This window comes from Oryx dammah, unplaced genomic scaffold (genome assembly GCF_014754425.2).
Source record: "Oryx dammah isolate SB20612 unplaced genomic scaffold, SCBI_Odam_1.1 HiC_scaffold_25, whole genome shotgun sequence".
NCBI lineage: Eukaryota > Metazoa > Chordata > Mammalia > Artiodactyla > Bovidae > Oryx > Oryx dammah.
The window spans coordinates 75,278,254-75,292,592 of record NW_024070209.1 but is presented as its reverse complement, the minus strand read 5'-3'; positions in this window follow the sequence as shown (position 1 = coordinate 75,292,592).

Genomic DNA, 14,339 nt, shown 5'->3' with positions numbered 1-14,339 from the left:
GTAAGTGTGGCTTAGCTGATTCTTTATCAGCTTTGGGTACCATTCACAGTAATGAAGTATGAAGTGAAAGTTGTTCAGTCGTGACAGACTCTTTGCAACCCCATGGACTGTAGCCCGCCAGGCTCCTCTGATTATGGGATTTTTCTAAGCAAGAATACTGAAGTAGGTAGCCATTCCTTTCTCCAGGGGATCTTCCTGACCCAGGGATCAAATCCGGGTCTCCTGAACTGCAGCCAGATTCTTTACCATCTGAGCCTCAAGGGGAGCACATTCACTGTAATAATTAGGGCTTAAACAGGTTTAAAATTAATGTATAATCAAAGGAGTCTTTAAAATCAATAACTTTAACCATTACTTTATCTCTTCAACCTCAGTAAACTAAGATGTGGCATAACAAACTGTCAGGGGCCATATGCAACCCTGGGCAGGTGAGGATGGGATGGGAAATGAGTTTGAATGTGAATATTTCTAGTGTCAACAGAAATCTCTTTGCTGTCACTGGCTTAGTCCCCAGCTGAAGTTATGCTTATCCAAAATCTTAGATGATATGTTAGTTATCCACTGATGTACAACAGGTCTTCCCTGGCAGTTCCACTGGTAAATAATCTGCCTGCAATGCAAGAGACCCTGGTTTGATTCCTGGGTTGGGAAGATCCCCTGGGGTCTATTCACTCCAGTATTCTTGGGCTTCCCTGGTGGCTCAGATGGTAAAAAAAATCCATCTGCAATGCAGGAGACCTGGGTTCAATCCCTATGTTGGGAAGACCCCCTGGAGGAGAGCATGGCAACCCACTCCACTACAGGCCATAGGGTCACAAAGAGTCAGACACAACTGAAGCAAGTTAGCACACACGCACGCACACACAGACAAATGACTTACCCTGCATGCATACATGCCCACCACTCCTCCACCTTCTCTCCCTGCTCCCACCCCCTCCCTACATAGGCCTTTAATCAAGGACAAATTTGTTTCACAAAAGGCTGTTAGCAGCTTATCTAGAACCAGTCTCCCAGGATCATATATAAGTTTTACCAAAAAATGGCTACAATGCAATTCTTTGTGAGTTTTCACTTGCAATTGTACTAACAGATTAAAGACTAAAGAGGGAAAAGTCCCTTGCACAGCAGAATGCCAATGGCTTCTCAAAACCAAGCCATCTGTCTCTCAACAAACAGACATCCACCTTTTTGCCAACCAACTCATCTCGCCCAAGAGACCACCTGAAGAGTAACTGACCTGAACGTGACGTTGCAACTTTTCAAATAACAAGGAACGGCAAAGCCTCTTATGACAGGATGTGTTTCTGTTTGTTGAGACTCATCCATCCCCCACCTACACCAGCCAGCGGACTGTGGGGGTGCGGCAGGGAAACTGCAGGGAGGAAAACAAACAATGGTGGCAGCACCATTCAGGGCAGACCCTCTGCAGCTCAGCCCCTCACCTGGCAGGAGCCACAGAAGGCAGCAGGGCTGCTCACAGAGGTCTGGGGCCCCAGCACGTGTGGTAGTCTTCCTCCTGTTCCCCCGCCTCCATTCCAGCCCCTTCCTCCAATCATGAGGGGACTCCAGTCAACATTTTCATTCCCCTGACAATGGCATCACAACGGAGTTTTACTGCAAACCTCTTTTATATCCTGATGATTTCCAAAACCGACCTATTAGGTCTCCACCTAATTAAACAGCAGACCCGACCACCACATGTAACTTTTTAACCGATGACTCAGATAGCAGAGCTTCCCTGATAGCTCAGCTGGTAAAGAATCCACCTGCAATGCAGGAGAGACTGCTTCAATCCCTGGGTTGGGAAGATCCCCTGGAGAAGGGAAAGGCTACCCACTCCAGTATTCTGGCCTAGAGAATTCCATGGACTATATAGTACATGGGGTCGCAAAGAGTCAGACACGACTAAGTGACTTTCAGTTTCACAGATATCACATGCCAAGGACATCAAGACCACTGAGTGTGTCTGCTTTCTCTTGGTCAAAATGGCCCCAAATCTGTGTGCCTTTAAGTTCATATTTCCTATAGATTTACTCTCTCTCTTCCCTCAGAACTTGGCTTTGACAGTCATCTTTACATATGATTAACCTGCCTGGCTGGAACTCTCCCTTGTGCATAAGTCAGAGCTCACCCTTATATACTTCTATTCTCCTCTAATGCAGGGTTTCTCATCCCGTGTGGGCTGGGGGAGAAAAATGCAAGACAAAAAAATAGGATCTATTTGTTTTCTGTAGGAAGAGAATGAGAATTAAGGAAAATGTAAAGGGGGATGCATAACTTTTTAAATATACATTATTGGATTGTATCACTTGTTACAAGGGGCACGTGTTCATCTCAAAATTTTAAAAAATGATTAAAAATGTTTAAATGACAAAAAAAATAATACCTATGCAAAATGAGTTAACTGGGTTCTGAGTTCAGTACATCATTTTTACCTTTATTATTAGTTTGCATAGGTCCAGTTTAACAGCTTTGTTCCTAATAGCTGCAAAGAATTGTGAACTCTGGGTAGATGATTACAGTTCAATTTATCCCTTAACTTTTATACATATGTAATAGAAGTTGGTGTGTGTGTGTGTGTGTGTGTGTGTGTGTGTGTGTATGCATGACGTTCCCCTTGCACGTCACCCACTCCATCATCTGGTGTAGGAATAACGAAGATATTATTGATGCATCGTTCTTCTTTACTCCTCACATCTGATCAGTCACCAAGTCCTTATAATTCCACATAAAATACTTCACGAATCCATCTGCTCTCATGCATTCCATTGGCTATTGCTATGTGTAACAGTTTGCTAGAATTGCTGTGATGACTGATTCTATGTGTCAACATGACTGTGCCATGAGATGCCCACATATTTTGGCCAAACATTATTCTGGGGGTATCTGTGAGAGTGTTTTTGGATGAGACTAACCTGAATCATTAGACTGAGTAAAATGAATTGCCCTCCTTAAGGTGGGCTACCCTCATCCAATCAGTGGAAGGCCCAAATAGAACAGAAAGGCTGGCCCTTTATCAAGTAAGAAGAAACTCATACCTGACTGCTTGAGCTGGGACATCAGTCTTTTTCTGCCTTTGATTTTGAACAAAAGCAGGTTCTTCTTGGGTCTCAAGCATGCCAGTTTTAGGACTGGAACTTTACCTGGTCCTCTGGCCTCCAGACACAGAGTGGGACTATGCCACGGGCCCTCCTGGGTCTCCAGGTTGACAGCTATAAGGACTTCTTAGTTTCCATAATTATCTGACCCAATTCCTTACAATAAATTGATAGATAAACAGGCAGATAGACATACCTGTTGGTTCTGTTTCTTGGGAAGCTCTAATACAGTTACCATAGACCACAGATTGGGTGGCTTAACCAGCAGAAATTTATTCTGTCATAGCTATGGAGGCTGGAAGCCCAAGATCAAGGTGTCAGCAAGTGTGGTTTCTCCTGGGGCCTCTTTCTTTGATTCACAGATGGCTTCCTTCTCTCTGTGTCCTCACATGTCCTTTTCTCTGTGCAGGAACAGCCCTGGTATTTATCTTGTGTCCTGATCGCCTCTTTTTCTAAAGACACAAGTCAGATTGGATTGAACCCCACCCTAACAGCCTCATTTTAACTTAATTACCTATTCAGAGGTTGTATCTCTAAATTCAGTCACATTCTGAGGTGCTAGGAGATAGGGCTTTAGGATAAGAATTTTTAGGAGACACAATTAAGTCCTTAACACCATGGCCATTGCCTTAGCTTATGGAAATATTCTATCATTTTTCTCCTTCCTCTACTATTGCCACTTTCCATTCCATCAATGATTGTTAAAGGAATTTTTCTAAAATCCAAATATGATCAGGCATTATCTATTTCATATGGCCTCTTAAGTTCTTAATGCTTCATTGCTTATAGGGTACAACTGAAATTCTAGCCAGAAAATATCCAGATATTCTGGTTGTCACCCTTAACTATCCATCTCTAGCTTCCTCTCTCATTGTTCTTTCTCATTTGCCCAACACCCTATTTGTAGCCATTCCAGACAACTCTCTGCAGAGATCATCCATCTTTTTGTTCAATTCAGAGGCTTTCTTAACCATATCCTTTGAGCTGTGCAGCCTCTTCTGAACACATACCTTCTGGCCATGGCTGCATAATTATCAGTGGATCTGCATCTTCCTTTCCAGACAGAATAAAACTTCAGCACTGCTTTGTGTCCAAATAAAAAGTTAATTAGTTAACCCATTAAATATTTTCTGGGTACCTGCTTTAGATCCAGTCCTTTCTTAGGGACCAAACTTCCTGGTCTATGTTGGGAGGCGAGAAATGTACATGACGTAAAAGAACAATCTAATCCATATTCTCTTGGCCTTCTCCCAAAGATGGCCAACAGAGATAATTCATCTGCATCTATTGCTGAGGATTTGGTAGAATCAATGGTTTAAAATAAATTGAAACACATTGTCTAACAGAATAGCAACTCTTCTTCTGGCATAACATATACAACAAACCAGTAATAGCCTGCTCCTGCACTCTAAGATTTGCCACCTAGAAATAGTCATATCCAGAAATAACATACGTGTGACAGTCTAGACTCAGACCATCTATCAGGACAGTGATTTCAAAAGCTTAGTGTAGGTGGATTTATAAGACCAATAAGCCACCACTGCCATAATCTGTAGTAAAGTAATATAGACCCCAAGGAAGCCTGGGTAGCTGAGAACATTGCATGCACATGGTTGTGTAGGTAGGGGTGATGTGCTTGGGGCTACCCATTAGCTGAAGTCTACACACTGAAACTTACAGTACAACTTCAATACCTTAAGTTAAACTAGGCAGTTAAATGCCATCAGTCAATTTCTCCTTCCCTGTCAAAACAACAAGCCCCAGTATCACTGTTGTTAATTGTCCGAACAAGCTGCTTACATGAAAAAAATCACACCATCACAAAAGAGATCCACAATGCCTTCCTTAGATTTCCAATTTTAATTTTTTTAAGATGTTAAGGTCAGGCGAGTAACATTTCATCAAAAGGAAACAGTCTTTTCTGGGTGTTAACTGACCTAAATAGAGCAAGCAAGCACAGGAAAGGGGAATCTATAGGGACAAAATATGCAAGAAGATTTAAAGAGGTGCTATTGGTTGGCTAAACACTGAATCAGCCTGCAAATGAGGGAGACCTGGATTCAATCCCTGGGTTGGGAAGACCCCCTGGAGAAGGGAACAGCTACCCACTCCATTATTCTGGCCTGGAGAATTCCATGGACAAAGGAGTCTGGCAAGCTATAGTCAATGGGGTCGCAAAGAGTCGGACACGACTAAGTGATTTTCACTTATAAGGTGCAGAGAAGTGATGAAGTCATGGGAGGAAAAAAATCTTAATAATAATTCCCAAGCTGTCAGCACAGAGCCCATAACTACCATATACAGAGAAAGTATGCAGACATGATATATTAATTTCTAGGCGAATGGCCACATCACATAGCTCTGGGTGTCCTAAAATGTGAAGGCAGTTGTCGTCATAGCATTCTTGAAGTGGTAAGTCATGTAATGTTGCCCTGTTCAGGTGACGTTGGTGGCGGCTAAAATGGGAATAACATCTCCATAAAGTCCCCCATGGTCCAAATGATGGCAGTACCTGTGACTTTTTCTGGTCTCTGGCTCAGCTATGGGGTCATTGTATTAAGCCTTCTGTTTTGAATGCATCCAGCCTTGAATATGAAATGATGGATCTCCTTAGATTTTAAGCCCCTAACACTCTATTCTATTAATAAATATTCATTTTCCTTTTCTCCCTCCAGTAGCATTTTCTCATCAATCATGACTGAAGTTGTAGCTCTGAAAGCCCTTTATCCATTATTGCACATCTCTACATGATGCCGTGCATCCTTACAAAATTATGAAATTATTGAAGATTGGGCCTGAACCTTTTGTTTGGTGTTGTTTTTAATCGTCACCGCATCTGTGTTTATTCCCCGAATGAAACCACTTTGTTATTTTTTTCTTCATTTTCTTCTAGTACATGTATAAATCACTCCATTGGCTTCTACTGTCTTGTAAAAATAAAAACGATCCCCAGATGTTCAAGAATTACTCAGGGACTATTCAGTGTTCAATATGTCAAAGCAGCCAAGACAGACAGTCAGGAAGAAGATTAGAATCAATGAAGAAAAATCCATCCTGGGCACAAGTTGTCCTGCTGCCAGCACTGTCGGGGAAGGCCTGCTCACTCTACACTCTCATTACTGGGAGAAAAAGTCTTCAAGCCTGAGACTAGGGAGGAGGCTGCAATCTCTGCTGCCTGAGTTCTCAGGACAAATCCACAGTTTGCCAAAATGGATACTCCTATGGAGTGGCTGTCTGCTTTAAAGATCTCCTTTACCCTCTCTGCTGCCTCCAGATGAGAACAGTTAGTAGGGTCACACCAAGGGGCTCGGAATAACCCCCAAAGCTGGGATGCTGCAATCTCCACTTATTTCCTGCTGATCTACCGACGTCAGAAGCTCTCTGCCTGGGGCAGGCTTTCTGCTCAGTTCAGCCACACTTCTCATCCTTCCATCCAGAGCTGAATATCATCCTGTCTCCTCCAAACTCATTCCCAACTGGGGGACTTGAAAAGGTTTGACATCTGCCTGGATTTCAAATATGAAAAGTTGCCCAGGTGTTGATAGAGTTGATAATAATAGATGACAATGGTAAAAATGGGATCGATGAGCACCTCACAAACTATTAGTCTGGGAGCTCCTTCTGTGGGCCTGGCTCCATACTGGGCTGGACATTTGCAAAAGCATCTCTGAAAACCACTGGGTGCCTACAAGCATTGATGGCAAGAAAGAAGAGGGGCAAAGAAATTGAGGCAAATGACCCAACTTCATTCCTTTCTATGGAAAGATTGAAGGCAAAAGGACAAAGCGGGGGGGCAGAAGATGAGATCGCTGGATAGCATCACCAACTCAATGGACATGAATTGGAGCAAACTCCAGGAGATAGTGGAAGACAGAGGAGCCTGGCCTGCTGCTGCCCATGGGGTCACAAAGAGTCAGACATGACTTAGCAACTGAACAACAACCAAGTATTCCATTGTATACATGTAGCACAACTTCTTTACTCATTCATCTGTCCGTGGACATCTAGGCTGCTTCCATGTCCTGGCTGTTGTAAAGAGTGCTGCAGTAAGCATTAGAGTACATGTGTCTTTTTGAATTATGGTTTTCTCACGGTATATACCTAGTAGTGGGATTTCTGGGTCATATGGTAGCTCTGTTTTTAGGCTTTTAAGAAACCTCTATACTGTTCTCTTAGTGATTGTATCAATTTACAGTCCCATTAACAGGGTTCTGTGGACAGATCTAGAGTTTGACACACAGAGTGAAATCAGTCAGAAAGAGAAAAAAATTCATATATTTAAGCACATGTATAGAACCTAAAAAAAATGATACAGATAAACCTATTTGCAGGTCAGGGATGGAAATGCAGACACAGAGAATGGACGTGTGGACACAGTGAGGGGAATGGAGGCTGGGATGAATCGGGAGATTAGGATTGACATATACACACTACTATGTGTAAAGTAGCTAGCTAGTGGGAAGCTGCAGTATAGCATAGGGAGCTCAGCTTGGTGCTCTGCAATGACCTAGAGGGATGGGATGGGGGTGTGTGGGGGAGGAGGGAGACCATGAGCCAATTCACTTCATTGTACAGCAGAAACTAACACACATTGTAAGCGAACTATCACCCAATAAATAAAAAAGAGAAGCTGGGCAGACTGATTCTGACAACAGTGAACACTTGGAGCAAACAGGCTTTGTCCTTCTCTACCATGGAAGATCTAGGAATATGCTGGAAAAGATGTCTACTAATGGATGGCTAGACTCACATAATTGCAAAAGGAATCCCAGCCTCAGCATCTGTCTACATTGTCTCTAAAGGCCCTTCCAAACCACTGATGCTGAGACCTCCTGGTCTGGAAGGGAAGTAAATTCAGTTCTTCAGGATGGAATATGGGGTCTGCTTGAACCTCCAACCCCAATCACAAACTCCAAACTCTTTAGAGCTGAGTGAAAAGGGAAATGTGTCAAGTCAACCTCCTCATTCATATTAGGAAACCTGTGGCCCAGACATGAGAAAATGGCCCAAAGTCATGCATTCAGGTGGATATGTGACCAGGGCTGGAAGCCATGCCTAAGGGTTTCCATATCTAGACTCTTCCTTCACACACCTTAAGTGGGGGTGATATGGGCAGCGGGTTCCTCCTTTCTACTGAAAGCTGAATGTTGAGTATAGCTTCCATCAGCTTGAGAAATAGAGCCAAGATGATCTTAGGACCCAATTAGAAGACCCTGTGGTATACAGTCACTGAGGCACAAGGCTTTTAACAAAGATCTCCACAGCTGTGTCTCAGGAAGTATCATCAATACCTTCTGTGGTTTTGACTATCTGACTGGCAATCTTACCCTGGTTTCTTCATTTGTAAAATAATACAGAGACCCTCTGCTCTTGCAAAGATGTTGGAAGATCGAATTAATGATTATGAGCACACAGACTTTCACAAAAATTACTTTTCAATTTCACATTATGATTTTCAAAAAAACTGTTGTTATAATAACATGTCCAACAAATAAGGCTAAATATTGGGAGAGTTTTTAAAAAGATGACAAATTCAATATGAATAAAACAATTTAATACAGTAAAAGTTCAAAAAGCATTCCACAATTATGTTTGACATGCACAAATCTCCAATACCAGATGGCCTCTGTGACAAATTTCTGACATGCTTCCAGTCCACTATATCATGGCCAACAAGTACAGGGAGTTGGTACACTCCCCAACCAATTATGAAGATGCCAGAAGAAAAAAAAAGGAAGCTTGCATATTTAAGAGAGGTGTTCAAAAGCTAAGCAAAATGTGTGTGAAATTTCTGGGGAGAGAGAACAGTGATGGTTAAGTTTGGGCTGTGACCTAAAGTGGGTAGACCAGGGTTCAATTGGGAGGTAGCTGGTATACCACTCTGAGTTCCAGTATGGCCCCAACATATTATTTTCTGGCTTGCTTTAACCAAGGACAGGAATGCAACTGTTTACATCTCCCCAACCACACTATTCCCATTATCATAGAGGGGGATACACTGGAAGGGCGTATTGGGGACATCTCTGGAAAAGGTACAAAAAATGCTTGAGCATTAATATCAACACCAGCATTTCCACATCACCAACAGGAAAAATCTAGGATCTAAGTTTTGCTTCTCCATTTTGATGGAACTAATCAGCCAAGACAGCTGGTTGTCCGGAGGGTATAAAAGGGAATCTCATAGGGAAAAGTAAGGCACCTGAAGTCAACATGGGCTATTTAAAATTAAAAAAAGACAAATGAAATATAGACAGAGGACAGACTATATACCAAAAGGAAGACAGTTAGGTCTTCAATCTGTTTAGAGTTTATTTTCTTAAAATATAAAAATGAGCTAATTTGTCTCAAAACTTGATTAATGGTCTGTTCCTTCTACCCCTGATTTGTGATCTTGTGTCTGTCATATTCAAAATTTAGATATATTAACAAGAAACATATTGTGAAAGGCAATACTATTACCAGAGGAAATATGGACAGGTATTTACCTTATAGTGAGAGAGACTTTATTAAACAAAATTCAAAATATATAAATCATGAGAAAAAAATGAAACCAAAAAAGATTCCTGTGCCCCGAATGCCACTCAGTGTGAAGGCAATAATAAGAACAGCCTGGAAAATATTAATAAGGAATTACTACCTGGATATATGAAGCATTTCTGTAAATCATCTAGAAAAGATGAGAAACCCAATACAATATAGATAAAGGATAAGAATAGGTACCTCAGAGGGAATCCAAAAGGCTAATAATAGATGCTCAGACTTAGCAATCATTATTGTCATCGTCTTATAAGCAAAATTAGAAAGTAGCCAAAACTAATGTTGGAAATAGAAGTAGTCGTAACTGCAGGGGCCTTTCTGGGAAGGATCTGGTAAAACTTACTGAAATTAAACATACACATAGAGATTTCCAATCATCCCATTCATTAGAGAAGCCCCTCTTCTGGGTCCATAGGAGACTTTTGTGAGGGTTTCTACATCCACATTATTGTGACAGCATGAAGCTGGACCCAATCTAGTTGCCCACACCTACAGAATAGAAATGCAAAATGTGCTGTAAGTCTAACTCGAAATATCCTGCAGCAATTAGAAATCATCAACCAGTTTTGCATAGAATAACAGGAGACTGTAAAGAGAGAAAGATTTAATTGCCCTCTCAATTGAAAGGACATCCTTTATATACACTGGTGAGAGTACCTAGGCAAGAAAGGAAATGTGGATTGCAGTTCAAAAGGAAAATAACTAAAATTAAATGAAACAAAAGAGGCACCTTGCATGAATACTGATGATATTACATATTCATTTCTGCATGCATTCACTTATTCATCTGGTAAATATATGCTGAGTGCCTGGTAAACACACTAGGATTACCAAGGTAAATTCCTGCCCTCAGGCAACTTGATAAGAATGAACTGAAAACAGAACTGATGATTGTGAGTAAATCAACTGGATTTCTATGATTCTAACAGAAATTGGAAATCTCCTTGGAAGAAAAGAGATGACAAACCTAGACAGCATATTAAAAAGCAGAGACATTGTTTTGCTGGCAAAGTTCCGTCTAATCAAAGTGATGGCTTTTCCAGTAGTCATGTATGGGTGTGAGAGTTGGACTATAAAGAAGGCTGAGCACCAAAGAAGTGATGCTTTTGAACTGTGGTGTTGGAGAAGACTCTTGAGAGTCCCTTGGACTGCAAGGAGATCCAACCAATCAATCCTAAAGGAAATCAGTCCTGAATATTCATTGGAAGGACTGATGCTGAAGATGAAACGCCAATACTTTGGCCTCCTGATGTGAAGAACTGACTCATTGGAAAAACCCTGATGCTGGGAAAGATTGAAGGCAGGAGGAGAAAAGGATGACAGAGGATGAGATGGTTGGATGGCATCACCAACTTGATGGACATGAGTTTGAGCAAGCTCCAGGAGTTGGTGATGGACAGGGAAGCCTGGCGTGCTGCTTCCTTGGGGTTGCAAAGAGTCGGACACAACTGAGCAACTAAACTGAACTGAATGGAAATTGAAATGGCAGTGAAAATTATGACATGATGGTACTGACATTATATTTGAAGAGACATAGCCTAAGTTTAATGATTCCCAAACCTCACTAGCATATCATTTAAAGGAAGTGAATTTAGGCAAACTGTATTTTGGGGCTTGGTGTTCCCTCTGGAAGACATTTGAGACTGCCTGGGCTTCCCAGGTGGCTCAGAGGTAAAGAAACTGCCTGCCAATACAGGAGACACAAAAGATGCAGGTTTGATCCTGGGTCGGGAAGATCCCATGGAGGAGAAAATGACAACCCACACCAGTATTCTTGCCTGGAGAATCCCATGGACAGAGGAGCCTGGTGGGCTACAGTCTGTGGGGTCGCAAAGAGTCAGACATGACTGAGCAACTGGGCACACATTCGTACATCATAACAAAGAAATTCGCTGTGGGAGGACCTCAAGTTATCTGGTGCCCAGCAGCATTTCTCATGCCCTGCTCTGTCCCCTAGATGCACAAAGCACTCATATGGCAGATTTAGAAAAGAAACAAAACACCATCTGATTAGTCCTATTTTCTTAGTTTATCACTCATTGAGCTTTTCTCCTGGAGCCTAAAGACAGCCCAGCCTCCAGTGCTGTACTGGATTGTTTCCTGTGAAGGGATCTGCCTCTAATGCAGGTGGCCAAAGGCAAAAAGCTGATTCCGTCTGAAAAGCGAGAGTGCTGGTCAGTGCAAAATGGTGCTTTGCCCAAGTTCTTCCTACCCTGGGTCCTTCCTTCAAAGTTAATCAGAAGAAATGAGTTTTGATGAAATCTTATTATGCAATCTGCATCTTCAGGACAAAGCAATAGCTTTGTAGCCTCAGAAAGTAGCACAGAACTGTGGTGTGTGCACTTACAAGCAGTGGAGGTGGTGGGGGTGAGGGATAAAGAGGAAATTGCAATATCCCCCAGAGACAGCACCTAACCTCAAGTTCGGGGATCAGATATTTCAGCCTTATAGATCCTTCTCAGAAATTCAATTTTTCATGAAAAGGACTTATTTCCTTTAAGACTATGCCACTTGCCATTTCTTAAACACTAAACATCCTAGATCCCTCATTCATCTCAGGCTCTCACTTTCTCTTCCCAGCACATCTTTCTGCTTCATCTGGATAGGAGACACAATCAAATACACTCAAATTATGGATGATAGCTGAGGCTGAAGGGAGGGAGAAATTTCCGGAACAAGACATGGACACTTTCTCAGGGTCAGCACACTTAAAAACCTTCAGACACAAGTTTTTGAAACATCATAATACTCTCCAGTGTTGGCAAAGGTACAAGGAAATGAGCCCTGTCACAGCGCTTGGCAATGCATTTCAAGGACTTTCTATATGTCCATAACCTCTGACCAGTAATTGCTCTTCTGGGAATTTATACATAGGGAATTATCAGAAATACGGGCAAAGACTGACATTTAGGAATACTTAATGCAACATTTTGCTTGTGACCCACATTGGAGGACTTCCTGTCTTCTGAAAATTAAATAAAATTATCCTAAAACTCTGTCTTATATGCTATGGAAATTCCAGTGTCTTCCTCAAGATTTCTGATAATTTTCAGGGCTTAAGTTTTAAGCTCCTATGATGACTGAACCCCAAATCTTCCCAATATTAATCTAAATTCAGAGCTTTATGCCAACTGAGGTTGGGGATTCAGTCCTTTTGTTTTTTTTAACTTTCTCTCAAAAACAAACATGTGGAATTTGTACATGTTTCAGTGTTTAGAGAGGAATCAGGAAAATTGAGAGAATACAGACACAGGAATACAAAGATTTTAAGTCTGAAAATTTAAAAATTTTACATTCTCAAAAAGTTCCTTCAGCCTTCCAGACTTTTGATTCAATGCCACCCTTTGCAATGTTGCTCAGCTCACTGTCTTTTCTTGTTTTAATAATTTTATTTCTCTACTTGCCCCAAGCCCAAATTTTATCTAACGTCATAAACAGAGCAATGTAGTCTCTCCATTTTCAGATAGATCTTGTCCTTGCCATCTTCAGATAGATCATGTTCTCATGAGCACACCAAAAGGGTTATTGAGATATTTCCTAAAGAGAGCCAGTTATAAAGAATTTCTTTCTTAATAAGGACATGCAGAGAGTAAGCTCCCCTCTCTGGCAGCTGATAACATCATGCTTTCATGTGATGTCTGGAACCATGGCAGTCATTTTATAGCCATGAGGAGAAAGTATAAGGGCCAGAATGGAAGAGTGGGAAGGGTCTGGGGCTCTAATAATATTACTGAGCTGCAAAATTAGGCCTCAAAGGAATTACCACAAAAATCTTCTTGCAAGAAATAGTAAACATTCCTTTCTTATCATTGAAAACATTTTTATACAAGTATATCAACTCAGTTTTCACACTATTCACCCAAAGATACTTTCAGATCCCACAGTCTAAGGACTCAGCCCCACAAGACTGCTCCCATTACCCCGGTACTGCCATTTCAGACACCAGTTTCAATCCCTGGTTATCACCTGTGTTTCTGACCAACTGGCTACAGATAGAAGGTTCCAACCACCTCATCCTTCAGTTCAATTAATTTGCTAGAACAGCTCCAAGAACTTAAGAGAAACACTTTAACTTAGGAGCTCTCCCAAACCCCTACTATGTGGCAGAAAGCAAAGAGGAACTAAAGAGCCTCTTGATGAAACTGTAAGAGAAGAGTGAAAAAGCTGGTTTAAAACCCAGCATTCAAAAAACTAAGATCATGGCATCCAGTCCCATCAATTTATGGCAAATAGATGGGAAAACAATGGAAACAGTGAGAGACTATTTTCTTGGGCTCCAAAATCACTATAGCCATGAAATTAAAAGACTCTTCCTCCTTGAAAGAAAAATTATGACAAACCTAGACAGCATATTAAAAAGCAGAGACATTACTTTGCCAACAAGGGTCCATCTAGTCAAAGCTATGGTTTTTCCAGTAGCCATGTATGGATGTGAGATCTGGAGTATAAAGAAAGCTGAGTGCCAAAGAATCGATGCTTTTGAACTGTGGTGTTTAAGACTCTTGAGAATCCCTTGGACTGAAAGGTAATCAAACCAGTCCATCCTAAAGGAAATCAGTCCTGAATATTCCTTGGAAGAACTGATGCTGAAGCTGAAGCTCCAATACTTTGGCCACCTGATGCAAAAAACTGGCTCATTAGAAAAGACCCTGATGCTGAGAAAGATTGAAGGCAGGAGGAGAGGGGGATGACAGAGGATGAGAT